Here is a 19,684-nt window from a genome sequence, read left to right on the forward strand (position 1 = left end):
AGCGAGGGTGTAATTTTTGCTTTCATTAAACTGTTCTATCAAGTCTTGGCAATTAGGGAACAAAGAAAATCATCATTTTCACTCACACACATCAAAGAATATTTGATGTGCAAAAAATTCTGATTTGGCCTTCTCCAGAATAGAGGGTCGGGGCAGGAGTAAGGTTACGATTGGCACCTATGATGATTTATGGTTCATTTATTTCTACAGTCAATGTTTGTAGAGCTTATGATGCAGCCTGAACTGTTGCCAGCATCTATACCTGCAGGCTGCAATGACTGCATACAGTAGGTTACTGCACAGGGTTTCAGAAAGCATCAAGGCTCTTAGAAAGACAAGGAACTACTTTGTAAATATGTCTTAGTGTATTTATGAACTATTAAACGTGTTTAAAGTCTGGGGAAAAGAAAATCTCCAGAGAGACTGTCATGCTACACTTACAGTAAGTACATGTGCTCCTCTACATCTACATCTGTTTACTCCATTTGTTTAACCCAGGGGTCGGCAACCTGCGCTTTGGAGCCATGCGGCTCTTTAGTCCTTATAGTGCGGCTCTGCGTGGTTTGGGAAAATAAATTAGAAGTATTTAGCTGAAGTGTAATTTATTTATGTTAGTTCTTTTTTAACTTGTAGTTCTAAATTGGAAGATTATTGTGATATTGAAATATTTAAAAAAAATTATATTTTATTATTTTTTCATCGCTCAAAATAAGCGTCATACTCGCGGAAGCCGGTGTACCCGCCGAAACGCCGTGCATTTATCGAGACTTTCAACCCCAGGTAGGTCAATTATGGATCTTCGGATCCACATTATGTCAGCAGCTGTTCTCCACCGTGAACTATGTTAAAAACAAACACCGCTCACGCCTCACAGATGACAGCTTACAGTGCTGCATAAAGATGACAGTGACTTCATACAGCCCCGATTTGCAGACGCTATGCGCAGAGGTTCAGGAGCAGAAGTCCCATTGTAAACATACCACTGCAGACCCCACGATGTTCACATGAACATGCTTTTCAGCATCTCTTTATTGACCACTTTTCACACACGGTTGCTGACGCATAAAGCTGGCTGTAGCTTTGCAGCTCACAGCCCGACACATACCAACAACAACACAATAGCATATATAGCACAGACGTTAGGGTGGCGAGGTGTGATTGTGGGTGCCGCTCAGGTGCGTCCGCCTCCCCTGCAGACCACGCCCCGCCACACACATTAACCAGGTAAAATACATGTTTAGGCAGAATTTTGCAAATATGTCTTTTTAATTTTTCAGCAGCATAGTGCTTTTTTTTCCAATTATCTTTTAAAAGTCAGGTCAAGGCTCCAAAAGCCCAAAGCCGATATAAGGGTGGCGGCTCACAATAGTTTTTGTTTGCTACATTGATCATTTTAGTCCAGCTGGGTATCGTTCCTTTGTACGGAGCCCCGCAGGGGACATGGGAGGAAAAAAAATTAAGACGGACTTTTGCGAGATCTCGCAAAACTATCTCGGGATCTCGCAAAACTTTTGCGAGATCTCGCAAAACTTTTGCTAACGGGAGGTCTCGACCAAAACTTTTGCGAGATCTCGCAAAAGTTTTGCTCGCAAAAGATCTCACAAAAGTTTTAGCCGCATTCTTCCCGTTAGCTCGAAGCTAACGGGAGGTCGAGACCTACTACAGCCGGGAGGAACACCGCTTTCCCGGCACATCGTGCCTCGACCTCCCGGTCGGCTTCGAGCCGGCGTCCGAAGAATGTGGCTAAACGTTTTGCGAGATCTCGCAAAAGTCCGTCTTAATTTTTTTTCTCCCATGTCCCCTGCGGGGCTCCGTACCTTTGGTTATATTTCTTTAAGAGTTTAAAATGTGTTCATTACATAAATGTAATTTTCTCTGTAGCACTTCATGGATTTCACAAGCAACACACCTTAGTTGTTCACACAAAGCATAAAGGTAAAAAACAATATGTATAGTGTTATCTTCATTTTAGATGTCAAAAAGTATTTGCGGCTCCCAGTGTTTTCTTTTGCGTGAAAACCGGGTCCAAATGGCTCTTTGGGTGTTAAAGGTTGCTGACCCCCTGATTTTTTTTAAGATTTTTAAAAGATTTGATTTGAATTTGTAATACTTTACTTGAATCTCTTCATCATAGATAAAATCCAACTATAATAAGAAGTAAAAATTACTTTCTTACTTATGGTGTAACTTTATGTTAGTTAGTTTGTTTGTGGCATTATAATAGCTTTGCCCATCTTTCATATACAGTCTATGGTTTGCACTAGTTTATACTGGCGGTTTAAAGCCCGCCTGCACTTGGGGTAAAGTAAGCTGCTTTGGCTTGACTGGGGGGATAGAGCACATATCGTCATTAAATACTAACTTGTCAAATATTGCATGACAGCGTCCTGTTGGGTCTTTGTGTGTATTTAACATGAACACAAGCTGCCAAAGTCTTAGACAGAGGGAGTTCAGGGGAGAGCAGCCAGCTGACAATCAGCACTGTGGCTATTCTCTAGAGAGAAGGTGGAGCTTTCTGACTGGGAATCAATTTTTTTAAATTTATTTATTTTGCTTAGCATAATGAGTGAAATCATAGTATAAATAGCTAGCCTGGCTCTGCCACAAGGTTAAGAATTACTCAATCAGAACCTTGAGAACTCACTATTTATAGATATTTATAGAGTGTATTAGTACGCTTGTGAAAGTCTAGAAGGTTTAATGTGGTTAGTATACTCTCAGAACACCAAGCCTTACCATTTCCTTGTCTTTATTTATGGCTGGTGTTTCCAATCTTTCCATCTAACTTCTCACAAGAAAGTAAATTCACATATTTACAAATACAGAGCTTTTTGTTATAGATATAAGCATGAAATATAAGGATTAAAATGTAAAAATATGAAAATAAGAAAGGCCTCGAGCAACAGAAGCAACAACACACGATGCTGTTTGAAGGTACAGTCTATCTTTTCTATTAATCAGTCACAGACACCTCATAGCTTTAATGCACCAGATCTCAGTTGCACTGGAGATGAATGGAGTCCAGTCAAAGACCATTTACATAACCGAGTGAGTAATGCTGCTGACTCTTGCTAAAATACAGACAGATGGGTTTAATTCCATTAAGTGAGCTACTGTGTGAGAGTAGAGTAGCAGCTGATCTAGGCTCTAGACTGTAAAACGAAGCCGAGCTTTAGGTGGAGATGACACGGGTGCAGGCAATCAAAGTAAGAGATGACACGTGGCAGGAGGTCAGCTAAGCAGATTACATCTCTCAAGGCCACTGACCAAATTTCAGCCGAGTGGTTTGTCAGTTATATGGTCAATACGGTCATTAAATGAAGCGATTTCGTTTCAGCATCAAGGGCAGCTGGATGTAAGCAATGCTGCAGAGATTATGTGTAGTACATAGATCATAGCTTCAGAGGAAGCTGGAGGCACACGCTCCATCATCATGAACAAGCTGATTTATAAATGCTTCAAATTATTTAATGGAATTTTTCGGGGTGTTTTCAAGCAAAATACAATAAATCAATGTAGTCTACAGCTTTCTGCTTAATAACATGCACTTCCAACTTAACTTTTTTTGGTCCATTTTCTGATGAGATGCTCTGTTTACCAAATGTGTAAGTTGTAACTAATGAATTGAGTCATAAATCATTTAAGCAACTTGAACTTTTCCATTAGTAGGCTCTGAATAATATCCATCAGTGTGACCACACACCTGCAAAATACACTATTAATGGTGATTAGCTGACATTAGTATGCTTATGAATCTTTAGTAGAGCAAACCTTTAGGTTTTAGATGCATCATTAATCCAACACAGCTGATTTAAATGGCTGAATTTCATCCTCAACTTGTCTTGAAGTTCTCCAGAGTCCTAGTAATGAACTAATGGTAATGAACATTTGATTCAGGTGTGTTGACCCAGGGTGATATCTAAACCCTGCAGGACACCGGCCCTTGAGACCTGGAGTTCCCCACCAAAGAACCACCGTCCTTTCTGACCATGCGCTGCAAAAATAACTACAAAATTACTTGAACTTAGGTTGGTACACTCAAAAAAATGAATGAGGTGGATTGTTCAGTGTATATTAATTATTTATTTTCATTTTACTTAAAATATATGTTTTTGTTAAGTTAACATATGTTTTTCTAATCAAGTCTACGTAATTGTGTCTATTATTCAACGTACATAATACTAATGTGTTACTTGATCGCATAACATTTAAGTTAAGTCAATTAGGATCGATATACCTTGTATATCCACAAGGTGGCAGTAATGCAAAAACAGTTGTAATGAAACCGCGCAGAACAAGAAGGTTTCACGGCTTGTGCCTGCTCATGCACAAGACTTCAAATTTAACTGAAAAAGGCTGTTTTGGCGCCAAGCTGCTGTTTCTTTGAGAGGTAAGACCACTTTTTTCTTTGACTATGTTGTGTAGTATCTATATGTCCAGCATGGTTATATTTTGCGTTTGTCTTACAAGACATGTTATATCGTTTGCGTGTGCTTGTTTTACATTAGTTTTACTGGGTCCTGGACATGCTTATTTTGTGGACTGTGTAAGAAACATTTTTATTGTTTTTTGTTTTATTAAGGGATTAGCTACAGGGGTTCATGGGGTTATTCTTTCAAGGGGTTATTTTTCCATTTGCTTTCTTGGGATTCCTTTTCTGTAATCCGAGAGTCGGAAATATCGAATAGGATAGCAAGGATAGCATAAAGTGACATTTAAAATCCAAAAAGTCAAGGGCGAAAGCCACTGTGACACCATTGTTCTGCTCTATCAGTAATCTGTATTATGTAAAAATGGTCTGTAAATACAGCATGTTTCCTAGCGGAGTTATACATATCAATGTAGTTATAAATTACAGTTTGTGAAAGTACACACTTAATTTTTTTAATAAAATTATTCAAGACATATGAGTGGACAGACAATGGAGGTCGACAGACCTGGTGATAATTGCTTCTATAGAAAGTTAGCACATGGCAGTGTCAATCTCTTGCTTTTCTTCTGAGTAGTATTTTATTTAGTTGTAATTCAAACAATAATTTGCTTCTTGAAATTAAGTAATGAATTTCTTGTTTTACTTTATAAATCTCAGATCCTGCCTTTACCTGCTCCCTCCTATACTGATGTGGTGTATGTGGTATTGCTGAGCTTGTATGTGGTATGTGAACTGTTATACTTTTAAAAACAAAACTGTTTTATAAGTTAAGTTTTTCTTTTGTGACCCATCCCATGCCCCTGTTATTTCTTCTCCACATCTGAACCATGGTAAATGTTGCAGCTTTAAGGCAGGGATGACTCCTGGAGTTGCTTTCTCACTGTATATGCTTTATTTCACAATCCGATCATAACAAAAACATACAGCAGCTCCTCTCCGACTCCTAGCCCTTTGCTGCGGTGGAAAAAGAACCACTCCAAAACCCCTTCAAGGAACAATTGTACAAAAGAGTTTTCCTAACACACCAATGGGGCGTTCAATGCCATCTGGTTAATATGAGTACTCTGGCAGAATAACAGTTCAAATGAAAAATATACCAGAACAAACAAGCAACCAAAAAAGAAGTGTGGGGTACCTTTGAACCAATGAACAAAGTATAACCATTTATACTTTTTAACATAACCCGGCCCCGTCGATATGTGTATCTCTCACACTCTCCCCCACTCGAGAAATGTCGTCCCGACATAAATGTACCTTATAATCGACAATCCATAGAGAACAATAGAATGGCATGGACTATGTACCAGGTTACCTTACACCCTTTTTTTTTTTTTTTTAAGTTACCCAAACTACCGTGCACTGTAGTTGTGTATACTCCTGATATAATCAGTTCAGCTTTTTTTTTTTTTTTTGTCCACAATTCAATCTATCAAATTACCATGCTATTTGTACTCTCCTGTAAAGGCATTAACTTTGTCCACATCTCATCTGAACACTAAGCATCTTCCCTTTACTCATACACATGTTCGGCCTGCAATCCATGTGTCACAATATTTCAATCAACATAGGTACATTTGTTACAATCTGAAATAGGGGTACCAAGTGTAAACATTATATCTTCCCCTTTTACCAAGGTCGCCAGTAACCTTGAATATTCACACATTTGGTGGCCACTATTCTTTCTTCAAGACTTGGTTGTCCAAGTTTACTATAGGTCAAAGTCTGTGGTCTCCTCCTTTCTCTCTTTGGGTATGGACTTGGCTGGTCTGTTTCCAAAGCCTCTTCGACATCAGAGCTGCTGTCCACCTCCCCTGCCCCCACAATAGCCACATCCTCTGGTTCCCTATTGTCCATTTTCTCCTCATCAGCTTGGCTGGGGTCCCCCTGGCCATCTCCTGACATGTGAGGAAGCTCATCTGGCTCACCCCCGTCCCTTAGTGGCATAAACTCTGCCGCTGTGGGGTCCAATGTAGGTGAACACTGAGGCTCAGGATAAGGCCAGGTGAAAACCGCATCAGAAAACTCATCTGTGTCCTCCTCCTCCTCACTCCCCACTTGTGTCGGAGTCATGCATGTTTGTTTCCGTTTGTTATAATGTCTTTTCCTTGTTTTAGTACTAGTTACAGTTGCCTCCTTATCTGCTGGGAGCGGAAGAAAATCGCAAGGCAACAACATATTCCTGTGCAAAATCCTTGTCCTGCCTTTACCATTCTCTGGCTCTAACTCAAACACAGGACTGTCCTCTCCCTTTTGTCTTTTAATGATGTAGATGTTGTCTTCCCAATAGGAGCGGATTTTACCTGGCCCACCCCTCTCCACAACATTTCTAACAAGGACACGACTCCCTATTTGAAGTGGTGGACCATGCACACTTTTGTTGTACTGCCTTTTACCTCGGTCAGCTGACTTAGCTGCATTTTTGGAGGCGACAGTGTAAGCTTCAGCCATTCTCCTTCTCCATCTGTCCACATAGTCCTGGTAGGAGCCTGAACTGTCCTCCTGCTCAATGCCAAAGAGAAGGTCAACTGGTAACCGTGGTGACCTACCAAACATTAGGAGAAAAGGAGGGTAGCCAGTGGCCTCATTAACAGTACAATTGTAGGCATGTACAACTTTATGGAGGTGGCTTTTCCAGTCTCTTTTCTGTTCCTCTGTTAGTGTTCTTAACATCGAGAGCAAGGTCCTGTTGAATCTTTCGGTCTGCCCATTTCCTTGTGGGTGATAAGGAGTAGTGTGTGACCCTTTAACACCAGCCAGTTCTTTTAAATGGTGCAATAGTCTATTCTCAAACTCTCGCCCCAAATCGTGGTGTAGTTTTTCTGGAAAACCAAACCTGAGACAATAATCATTGAATAGTTTTTCTGCTACAGTCTTAGCTGTCTTATTTGTAGTTGCGTAGGCCTGAGCGAAGCGGGTGTAGTGGTCCATAACTACAAGTATGTATTCACACCCCCCCTTGCATTGCTCCAGGTGCAAAAAGTCAACTGAAACCAACTGAAATGGATGAGTGGTCTCTATGCTCAACATAGGTGCCCGTGCCTGTCTGTTTGGCTTCCTCTGTTTGAGACACTCACAAACATTACTGACAAAGTGTTCAATGTCTCTTTGCATCTTAGGCCAGAAGAAACGATCCCTAATTAAATTTAGGGTCCTTTCTGATCCCAAGTGGCCCATCTGTTGGTGTAGTTCTTTGAGCACTAGTGGGTGGTAAACTGAGGGGAGAACTAGTTGTTTTTTGTGTCGAGTCTCTCTGAACATAGTTCCATCCTCTCTGATTTTCAGTTTGCTCCACTCTCTAGCCAATGCTTTAAACTCAGTGCTCTCAGTCTTAATTTCCTGTGTGGTGGGCCTTTTGTTTTGCACTACAGACTCGTACATTTTACCTATCACGGGGTCTTGCCGCTGTGCTGCACAGATTTCCTCTCTCGGTATTGGCTGAATCATGTCCAGCAGTTCCTCTGCTTGTGTTTGATGCTGAAGGGTGTGGAAGGAGACAGCGTTAAACATTAGAGCTTCTGTTTGCTGCACTAATATGCCCTGCTGTGAGGCTACAACCACGTCCTGGCTAACCGTCTGTGTACAGCAGTTCATATAGTCCTCAAAATCGAGGGGCATCCTGGATAAAAAATCTGCATCTGCATTTGTTTTTCCTGGCCTGTATTTTATCGTAAAGTTGAAATCTGCGAGCTCAGCCACCCAACGCTGACCTGATGCATTCAACTTTGCTGTCGTTAACACATAGGTGAGTGGATTATTATCTGTATAAACCACAAACGATGGTGCATGCAGCAAATAATCTCTGAAGCGCTCACAGACAGCCCATTTGAGAGCTAAAAACTCCAGTTTGCCAGCATGCATATGGTAATTTTTTTCTGGCGGCGTTAACGTTCTAGATCCATAAGCTATGACTCTTAACTTGCCATTACTGCGCTGGTAGAGCACTGCTCCTAACCCTGCTTGAGAAGCATCAGTATGAAGCACAAATGGTTGGTCTAGATCAGGGTAGCCTAGGATCGGAGGACTGGCCAGTTTATTGACTAAGACAAAACCTGATGGTGTGACTCTGTCCATTTCACAGGGGCTGATGAAGGCAACTGTCCTTTAGCCTGTTTGTTTTTCTCCTTCCTTCTCTTGTTCTGTGTTTTTAAGTCCTGTGGGCTACTTTTAGCATTTGTTTGGGCTGCTAGCAGTTCATACAAAGGTTTGGCGATACGTGAAAAGTCCTGTATATAGGCTCTATAATAAGATAGGAAGCCCAAAATCTGTCTCACTTCCCCCACTGTACTAGGGTGTTTCTCTTTAAGTGACATCACGGAGGCGACTTCTGCTGGATCCATACTATGGCCATCTTTTGACACCACTCGACCCAAAAACCTGACCTTAGGCTTGAACAGTTCACATTTCTTAGCAGTAAGTTTGACCCCATGTCTCTGATACCTTTGTAGCACGGCTCTTACATGCTCAACATGGTCCTCAAAAGATTTACTGTGGACCAAATTGTCATCAAGGTACGGTAGACAGATATCATCACGCAGACCCCAAAGACACTCCTCCATGCTCCTCTGGAACTCTGCTGGGGCGGAGCTGAGTCCAAATGGGATTCTAACCCACTGGTATAAACCCCAGGGGGTGATGAATGCAGTGAGTGGCTGACTGTCTTCGTCTAGGAATCCTTGATGATAAGCCTTTCCCTGGTCTAGTACTGTAAACCAGGAGCTACCAGTAAGGCTGTCCAACATGTCCTGTATCCTGGGAATAGGATGTCTGTCAGGCACCGATTTGCGATTAAGTTCTCGATAATCCACACAAAGTCTGAGGTCACCGGACTTTTTCCTAACACAGACTATCGGTGACGAATAAGGCGACTTGGATTTTGTAACCCACCCCCTATTGATCAAGTCTTGCAGGTAAGCTTTTACTTCCTGATGCAGAGGTTTAGGCACACTGTTGTAAGTCTTTTGAACTGGTGTTTGGTCGTTGAGGGTGATGTGCATCCGAAGGCTAGGAATGCAGCCTACATCATTTTCGTCTTTTGCAAAAGCTTTGCATTCCTCCCTAAGCATCATCCTCACCGCCGACTGTTGGCCACTCGTTAGATGGTCTAGAACTACAGGGGGATCCCAAACACCACTTGTCTCACCTGTGGGGGCTAATGGGACTTCGACACCTGCATCGTCTGCTGTTTTAGTTGTTGGAGTTTCTACAGGTTTTAGGGCAGCTGGGTATATTGCTTTTACGCCCTCAATGTGCCCCAGGACCACACGCGGATCTACAGTAATATTATGGCATGTGGTATTTGTGACAGATACTGGGACCATGGCTGAGTTGCCCCTTTTTACTTTAAACAATACTTCCTGCAAATGAAGCCCCTCAGGCAGGCTGGGGTTCAGAACAGGACAAAATAACATTACAGTGTCCTCGTCAGCCTGTATGCGTGTGCGACAGCGAATGGTAGTAGCTTCACTAGGGCCTAAAACAACTTTACTCCGCCCTGTCTTGACTTGGATCTCTTCCGCAGCTGTTCGATGTGTCTCTATCAACTGGATAAAAGTCTTAGCAGATCCGACGTCAATACCAAAAGCACTACTCACAATATTTGCAGCACAGTCACTGTTTTTAACACCCTGTTGTTTAAGTTGCTCGTTGATGATTTCTTCTATAACATTGTATCCAATAATGGGATCCTGAGCTACATTTGGGTCACTAGAGACCAATACGGGCACTAGGAGACTCGAGCTGGTCGTCTCCACCCCCGTCAGTCTAAACTCTACAGGGACCCACCCCATAAATGGTATCTCTGTCTGATTAGCTGCGAGCCCATTTAATGGTTCTGAACCTAAGAGTTCATCTATCCCCCTGATAGTGGTGTGAGGTAAGTGCTCGACTCTCCAGTTCTCATTTATTACGGTAGCCTGTGCACCCGTGTCCCACAATGCGGTGACTGGTACATTGTCAAAGGTGCATCTCACCATTTTTCGTCTACCAATCAGCTTCACTAATTTTTGTCCTTGCTTATCTGATAGAAGGTCAGAATATCCCATGTATGACAACCACCCCTTTTTCTCTCTTTCCCTCAAATGTTGTTCAACTAGCCTCACCGCTTTACATACATGTTTGTGATGGTGCCAGTGTTGTCCCTGACAGGCTTTAGAACAGTAACTGACAGATGAGCAGCCTGCACACCTCTGGAGTGGGGTGCTGACCGACTCTCTCTGGTGGCAGCAACCACAGCGGCGGGACTCCTGATGTGGCGGTGGGGTCACTGCTGGTCCCGTGGCAGTGGCCCTCTGGCGTTTCCCTGCAGCTGAAGTGGAGCTCGGCATCCTCTGGAGATGTGGCCAGGCTGGCCACACTTAAAGCAGTGGGTGCAGTTGTCTCCCTCTCCGTTGCTCTGGCAGGTCCTGCAGCCTTTCTTCCTCCAGGTACCCGCGGCAGCATCTGATGTCCTCTTTGTAGTCTGCGACTTGCCAGCGTTCAGGGAAGCAAGAACCATCTGCCTCACCTCTGCAACCTCGTTCCTCAGCTCTTTCACCAGGTCGTGCATTTCGGGTGGAGGATGATTTTTCTTGTCTTCCTTGGTGGCGGGGATCTGTGAGCTGCTGCGTGGTTCATCCCTAGTATGTAGCTCATTGATTCTTGGTGGTTTTGTATTGTTCCTCTTTAACTTGTTCAGTCTTTCTGTCTCGAGATTGGCAGCTTCATTTAGTTTCTCAATCAGCATTTCATCAGTCACATCTGGGTTGTCAAGAAGGGCTTTAATCTGGAACTTTATGTTGTCATTTTGCAGCCCAGTACCCACTGATCTCAAAAACTTCCTTTTTACCAGGTCCCGACTGTAGTGTTCTGCTTCTTTGTCCTTGGATGCGTACAGGAGGCGATCTTTAAGCTCAATGGCTCTGAATAAAAAGTCTTGAGCTGACTCTTTTGGATCTTGGGAAATATTTATCAGTTTTTGGTACAAATCAGATGTGTCATCTTCTCGGTAATGTCCTTTTAATATTGTCTTTAACTGTGTGAGTGTCAAATCAGTCTTTATTTCAAGCATATCACGCAGTTTGAGACCTGGATTGATGGCTCTTATCACTGCTTCAATAACTTCTGACTCACTGTGGCCTTTGCGGAGCCCATTTTCCATCTGATGCAGCAGGTTGGTATAGGACAGCCGATCGCGCTGCCCTCCCTCACCTATTTGGCCACAGATGCGAAACTCCCTGCGAATTGTCACCTCTGGTACTTTAGAAGACAGCAGGTTCGGGGCAGCGTCCGCCATCTTGAGTTTCTGCCCTATCGCTCTAATTTCTTCCTGCAGCTCGTCATACTTGTCTCTTGCGTCTGAAGGGCGGGAAAAATCACTCTCGGCCGTATTGTCTTTAGCTTTATATTCGCCCAAAAACGATAAAAGTTCTTTCACAAACTGTACAGCATCGTCTGGTGTATAACTGTTTTCCACCTTGTCCAGTTTATGTTCTATAACTTTCATCAGTTGGCGTCTGGAAGTGTCTTTTGTAGGCTCATCTAGCGGTGTAGCAAAGCCTTTCACCTTATAACCCACTTCTATGAGCTGATCACGACTTAGCTGGCAGAGTGTGGCGGTGATCTTATCTCGTCGGGCTTCTATCTCCATTGTGGGTACTCACAAGCTTGTCTTTAGTCCGTCAGATTTCAGGTCCGGTGCTTGGAGAAAGGTTTTTCTTCAGCCGTGCGGTAGCGCTAACGTTAGCCGCTAATGGCGCTAACCAGGCTTCTGCTTCACTCTCGTGCGGGAAGTTCTTCAAACCTTCCTCCTGGCTGGCTCGCCATGATATGTTGCAGCTTTAAGGCAGGGATGACTCCTGGAGTTGCTTTCTCACTGTATATGCTTTATTTCACAATCCGATCATAACAAAAACATACAGCAGCTCCTCTCCGACTCCTAGCCCTTTGCTGCGGTGGAAAAAGAACCACTCCAAAACCCCTTCAAGGAACAATTGTACAAAAGAGTTTTCCTAACACACCAATGGGGCGTTCAATGCCATCTGGTTAATATGAGTACTCTGGCAGAATAACAGTTCAAATGAAAAATATACCAGAACAAACAAGCAACCAAAAAAGAAGTGTGGGGTACCTTTGAACCAATGAACAAAGTATAACCATTTATACTTTTTAACATAACCCGGCCCCGTCGATATGTGTATCTCTCACATAAAGGTTGCAGTTCAAGGGCCTGAGGCATGAAATTCTTTTCAGATCAGCTGTGATCAATATTTTTTGGAACTTGATAAATAACAATAAAAGCTGTAATGGCTCCATTAGCATTTTGTGTAAATGTTTGTGTTAAAATTATAGCTTTAATGAGGTCTTACTACATTAGTTTTAGTTTGTATATGTGTACATATAGTATGTATATTTACAGTACAGTATGTTGTGTTTGTTGACATATTTTCAGGTGGAAGCAGAATATGTGAGGATTACTACTGCATGTTCCAAGGCTTTTTACACAACTTGACCAATACACTGACCAGCTCATAAAAGTCTTCAAGAAAAAAGGAGGCGTTGCAGGGAAGAAAATTAGACAAACTTTGGCCCCAGCCACACAGGTGCGTTATTCTGTTGGTAGCAAAATATTATGGCTAATAAGATCATTTTCAAATTTAAACAGCTAGTGTATGGTAGCTGCACAGTGCACTTACATTTATATTAAGCAAGACAAAGTTTGGTACTCAAAACGTTGGAAAATTTAAATTACCTAAACATATGTAAAATCTGATCCCTTGATTTAGGTTAAACCAGAAGTGAATGTTTTTATGTTATGTTTTGAATGCAAAAAAGATGATGTATTAGTTTGTCTTTACCTCCATTATGGACATATATAATGTGGTGGAAACCCTGCCCATGTGATGATTAGTTGGTCTTGTGTACATGTCTATCTGTGCAGTGGATATGTCATTCATTTTGCGTATAATGTGAGTTTCTGTCATCCTAAAGTATATCTGTTTTCTCTTCCTGTATCTCTGCCACTCTCTACAGAAGGAAACCATTGAAAAGGGGAGGGAGTGTGTCCTCAGGGCACTACCTTTTTACCTGAATGAAGACCCAAGCATCCTCTTCAAAGAATAATTGGTTGGTAATTTTAGTTTAGTTTTTTATCTGTATTAAACCAAATTTTGAATAACTAATGTTGTTGCATGTTGTAGTGTTGTTGTTGTTGTAATTTGCATGGAACCTGTTTAAATGTTTTGGGAAATCTTCTTGTATACCCAAACTATTTATATTTATCGTTGAATCTGTAGTCTAAAATAGTGGCGCACTGGGGTGCATGTTCCTAATATTGTGTTTACGTCATTAAAGGGTAGCTTTGGCCCTTTTTCTTTTTCTTTTTTTAAAACTGGATGCCATTTTTCTATGTTTTTGTGTCTAAGCTACAGCTGTTCAGAGGGAGCTGGAACAAATTACCCTTGCTATCTTTACCATCGAAAGAGCTGATGCCAGCACTCCTCCAGCCGATGTGGGTATAACCATCTAGTGTGTCCTGCATGACCTGGAAGACCTGGCCTCTGCATGTGCACTCTTAATGGGTGGGATATATGCACTGAATCTCAGTTAACCTCAAGACTGAAAGCTAAGAGACAATCAAAAGTATTGAGATTTAAAGGATTTAATTGAGAGATGATACTGCACCAGAAATGTTGAAGGGTGGTGTGTATATTAGCGTTCAAGGCATATTGTTATGAGGTAGAAATATGTTCATATTCAGTTTGTGTTACATTGTGTGCATTGTAAAGGTAATTGCAATACATACTAAAAATAAGGGTAAGTTAGGAGGTTGATCTGATATCCTCGTGTTGGTGTTGTTCCCAGATCATCATACTAAATGTTGTTCCAGGATCAACATTGCAAGTGACCAATCAGAATGTTGTGACGTCATACTTTTGCGACTTCGGGAAAAACCGGCGTAAAACAAAAAACTGTACTTAAGCTGCGTGAAACCGCCTCTGTCCGCCGATCAACTGACCCTAACCCTAACCGTAACCCTTTAATAAACAGTAAGCAGAATTGATATTGTCCTTGCAACATTGGAATTTCATAAATGCACGAATGGCTTGGAATAGAATAACGTCACAACAATGTGATTGGTCACTTGCAATGTTGAACCTGGAACAACATTTTCATGATGGTCTGGGAACAACACCAACACGAGGATATCAGATCATCCAAGTTGGGAATGCAGGATGAATGTATATTTTGTGGACTTTTAAAGACGAACAATTGTTTCCATGTTAAAATGTTTCCATCTGAAGTTTTTTGCCCAAACACTGGTAAAATAAATGTTGACAGTGGCGAGTGTTAAATGGTTACTGCTGTGCTGTTGCAAAAAAACTGAACGCTGACAAGCTGTTTTATTGTTAGACCATAATGTTGGCATGTTTTGTTAAAGTTTTATTTGGGATGGTGATGTAATTTTCTTTGATTGCTAATATCAGTGGACTATTTATTATTATTATTATTATTATTATTATTGTTGTTGTTGTTACTTTTTTTTTTTTTAAATTGTGGCTGTTGAGGTGGACACTTCACTTTGCATTGTTAAAGGAAAGCACTTCATTGGCATTGTGTTACTGGACTGACCCTAAGCAATCATTGCAAATAGCAACTTTGCTATCCATTTTAGACACTAAAAGAAAAAAACACTCACAGACCTTACTAGCATCACATGTGCATAACTCAAGTGTCATCTTATCAATGTGTTATGTGATCTTCAATGCGTTTTTTTTTCTCTCTTCTATTTCTGGTAGATACAGACATTTAATTTAAAGTCTTGATGTTGCATCTGTCTACATACTGTTAATTACTAACCCTAATGAGCTGTTGTGTTTTATTTTGGACTGGGTTTACACAAATGCTCACTGAATGTGTTGGCAATAAAATTTTAAAAAATAAGTTGGATGTACTTAATTCATTTGTGTGGAACCTGTTGACAAAATAGATTTATGTAAAACTAATTAATAAAGCACAAGGTGGCTGAAAATATAATATTTGAATTAATCTAACTTAAATTTAACATTTTACTGCCACAAATAAGAAATGTGTTGAAGTAACTAATCTAAACTATCTAACCTGAAAATATATCATCTATGTTCATACAACATAACTTGATTTAGTTAGTCTTAAATATGTCTTGTTAATCTTAAGTAGTTTTTTTAAATTAGATGAACTAAAGATTTTTGCTTTAAACTAACATAATTCAATTTCGTGGAACCTGTTGACAAAATAATTTTAATTAAAGTCAACGTTTCATTTTTTTGAGTGTAATGGGCAGGGGCTGCTGCAAGGAAACCACTGATCATTTGCAATTATTTCTATCCAACTGAAATAACTACAATCTACACAACAACAACGTTAAGTCCTAAAATCTCTGTGACCCTATCTGTGCGATAGGCTCCAGCCCCAGACAACCCTGAATCGAATAAGCAGAAGAAAACTGACGCATGCATGTGCTATTGAAACGCGCAAGAGCTAAATTGGATTCTGGTTTGGAAAGTTTTGAAGCAAACTGTAATTTTATAAAGTCTGTTAACACTAACCAACGGCTTGGCTTTTTAGGTAAAACATAATCACGATAATCCGAATAACTTGTCTTCAACAATGCATTGAAACTGAATGCTGATTTTTTTGAGGGAACAGGTTTTAAATGTGTAGCCAAAATTTTGCACGTACAGATTATCTTTTCTTTTTACCTTTTTGCCTTCATTTAAAAGGAGCAGTAGAGAACAGAGAAACAGTAGACACCGTGTCCCCTGTTCTACAAATGTGCCGAGGAAGACACAATCCAGGGAGAGTGAGGTTCGTGTCAGGTACCTTAACCCCTCAAAGGGAGGATGCTTCAGTTCGCTTTTGCTGTGCATATATATTTAAAACCATTTGCATGGACTGTCACCTTGGAACATGTGATTCTCCTCCATTTTTATGGACATAAAATTCTCAGACAGCCAGAGATTCTGAGTTTCACAATAACGAAACTCAGAAACAGACAGACAGGAACACAAAAGCTGTCAGTCATTCATCTGTCCTTTCATTGATTGATCAGAGTGACAGTGAGGGAAGTGGAGCCTGTACTTTTATTTTTCATACCTATCTTACCCTCCTCATTGTTACCCATCTTTGTCAACTAATATATTTACTTTCATAACTTTATTTGCATTATTTTCACTTTATATATTCGCTGGTCACTATTAAATTGGGCCCACTTTTGCAGTCAGAGCTGACACGAATCTTCATGGCATAGATTCAATAAAGTGCTGCAAGCATTCCTCAGAGACTTCGGTCCATATCGCCATGACAGCATCACACAGTTGCTGCAGATTTGTTAGCCGCACATCCATGATGCAAATCTCCTATTCCACCACATCCCAAATGGGTCTGTCTGCTGGACTCAGATCTGGTGACTGTGGAGGTCATTTGAGTACAGTGAACTCAGTGTCACATCCGAGAAACCAGTTTCACTTTAAATAAAGCTCGGTTGATAGTAAAGTGCCTAAACTTTGATACACCTTTGATACAAGACAGGATGGATCCATACTTTCATTTTTTTTAAGCCAGATTTTGACCTTACCCTCTAAATGTGAGAGCAGAAACTCTGACTCGTCAGACGAGGTAACATTTTTCCAATAATCTTTTAGAAAAACGTCAAATTTTGGTGAACTTGTGTGAATTATCACCTCAGCTTCCTGTTCTTAGTTGAGGCTGCAGGTGTGGTCTTCTGCTGCTGTAGTCCATTTGTTTCATAGTTCAGTGCTTTTTAAGTGGCTGATTAAATATTTGTCATAATGAGCACTGTTATCACAGACAGCAAACAAGATTTGATGTCTTTTAATGATGAAAAATCATATCATGAATATTGAATGCTTTTGCCTGTTAAGGAACCACAATTTGAAATACTGCCTGCTGCATGGTGCGTCATCTATAAGGAGTTTCTTTTTGAGCATGCTATACACTTTGGCCTTGGTTTCCTTCCATATAGCTACCACAAGAATGAAACTGACCTGCAGCCGCACAGGTCAAACCGTGAAAATATTTTCTTGCTCACTGGCTGAACATTAATAATCTCTCTGCTTTGCATCAGATTTAACCTTGGCCCTGCTGGTTGAGAGCCACAGATCCCCGCATTCGTCTTCCAGACATTTAATGACATTGATTTAGCATTTAGCCTTTGTCTCCACTGTGCCACTCCAGTCTGAATTGTAATATCTTCATCTTCTACGCCCCAATCTATTTTATTGCATCCATATAACTGGGTTTCTAATGGGGCTTTATTAGCAGGCCCTGTGCTCAGGGAAGACATTTGATCCTCACTGTAAACCCAGTAATACTCTGTCACTTGCACGGCAAAACAAGTCCTCAGGACAGTGAGTACACCACACTGTCAGCTGCATTTCATTGCATATACACACACACACACACATAGCCACACTTTTTAAACTGTTAATGTTTCCTAAGTTGCACACTTTAAAAAGCTTAATGATCTTAAGAAGAAACGTTTTAGTGTTTTATAAGGAAATATGTTACTTAGTGTATCCTTCATGTTTCATATTTTGTCTGTCTTTCAGAATCCAAAGTGGTCTCAGAAATTATTCATCTACAAGAAATTAACTGCTTACTTTTTATGTCCCATCATCACAGTGCAAAATTTATGCTTATGCCACAGGTGATCCACATGGAGCAGATGATGTGATTAGATTTTAGAGCATCTTTCTGCATAAATCTGCATGAGATAAAACTGATTTATTAAAAAATTCTCCCAATTTGTAATGAGAAATCTCTCCTGCGAGGATACACCGGTAATCTGTCACTGCACTGGTCACGCAGTCTGTTTTCATCCAATAAAGCAATTCCATCTGGGATACAGTTGACATTCTCCAGTGAGCTATTTCTTTACTTTTGTGTAACCTAAATCCGAATTCCCAAGGTAGTTTTCGGCACCATCTTTACACAGATCCTGATTTCAAATCTGCCCGTGTGGATTTGCGCAATCGTAAACATGCTTTACCAAGCATGTTTAGCTCCCAGTAATCAGCTAAGACAATAAAGCAATGAAAGTGCCTCTTGCTTTGTTCAACTGTTAGAAAAGGGCCGGGTAGTTACAGATAGCTTTAATGTCATGTGGTGGTTTATCATTTTTTGACTCACTTTCTCACATCAGCTAGTAATCTGCAAGATGAATATATCAGGATTAACTTTATATTACAAAGAGGGAATGTGTGTTGTATCTCAAATTCTTTTGAACCTTCTCTTTTTGTTTATTGGATCTAAGCAGAGCTTTTAAAAAAACCTTTTAGATGATATATTATAACACAAGGATTATCCTTCTCCAAATATACAGAGACTTTTCAGCAACACCTAGGAAGAAGTTATGGGTAACCAAATATAGCAGAAACCCACAGAGGAGCCATCATGTGCAAATGTCCAATGCCATGTGGGCCTGCATGGCAAGCAGACTGGTTTATTCAACTTCTGTCACACTGTGAGATAAAACAGAGAAGTGTGAATGAGGCTTGAATTTCACTGATGATGTAACAACAACTTGTGACAGTTGCCGACATTCTTCAAAGGCTGTGGCGTTTGAAATTTTATTGATTGCCATTAATATTCCTCAAACAAATGCAAAAGAAACAGCCTGGACTTTTGAGAAAGGACAGGGCAGATTTGTTTGTGGTCTTATGCTGTTGTAACTCATCAGCCTATGTGTTGGATATATTCTTCATTGTGCTTTTTGGCTAATTTCAGTTATGAGACTGGTGATCTTTAGTTACCATACCCATTTTCTTTAGCTCCAAATCAGGTTGGCTGTTCAGCTTTATCATCAACAATGTTTTTTTTGTTTTGTTTTGTGGTGAATATCTCAGAAGGTCCGTTTCAGAAATCCTGCCCTTACTGATGTGTCATAGTTCCTGGCCTCCATCTCCAGTATTTTATCTTACATACTGCCTTGCCCCATGCCCTATGCTGCTTTACAACTGCATCGTGCAGTAATCACATGATTAAGCATGTGTAGAGGTGTTCTTATTCATCTTCTTGAAGTGCCCAATGAGTTTGTCATGTGCAACCCTCATCTTTTTCATTTTCGTTGTAAAGTCATTACATTTGGCCTGGTTTTGTGGCAGGGTGGTGTTGAGAGGGCCATCAGTAATGAAAAATTATATAGTGCAAACTGCAAGTCAGCATTTTGATTTCTTCACCTTCTGCAGTAGAGGCATTAGCAGGATTTTTTTTTAATGG

At 40.8% G+C, this 19,684-nt stretch overlaps 1 long non-coding RNA gene across 2 annotated transcripts; it reads left to right on the plus strand.

Annotated features, from left to right (window-relative positions):
• Positions 1–4,046: 4,046 nt before the first annotated feature.
• Positions 4,047–15,027, plus strand: LOC146692106 (uncharacterized). Of its 2 annotated transcripts, XR_014915132.1 has the most exons (4): positions 4,047–4,390; positions 12,858–13,008; positions 13,439–13,531; positions 13,831–15,027. It is a non-coding gene; the product is annotated as an uncharacterized LOC146692106 (long non-coding RNA). The 2 variants fall into 2 exon arrangements; XR_014915131.1 differs by lacking the exon at positions 4,047–4,390 and having other exon boundaries at positions 12,621–13,008.
• Positions 15,028–19,684: the final 4,657 nt, after the last annotated feature.

The sequence above is a fragment of the Copadichromis virginalis genome, linkage group LG15 (assembly GCF_057382275.1).
Source record: "Copadichromis virginalis isolate Kocher_CV1m ecotype Utaka linkage group LG15, C_Virginalis_male_GT1.1, whole genome shotgun sequence".
Lineage (NCBI taxonomy): Eukaryota > Metazoa > Chordata > Actinopteri > Cichliformes > Cichlidae > Copadichromis > Copadichromis virginalis.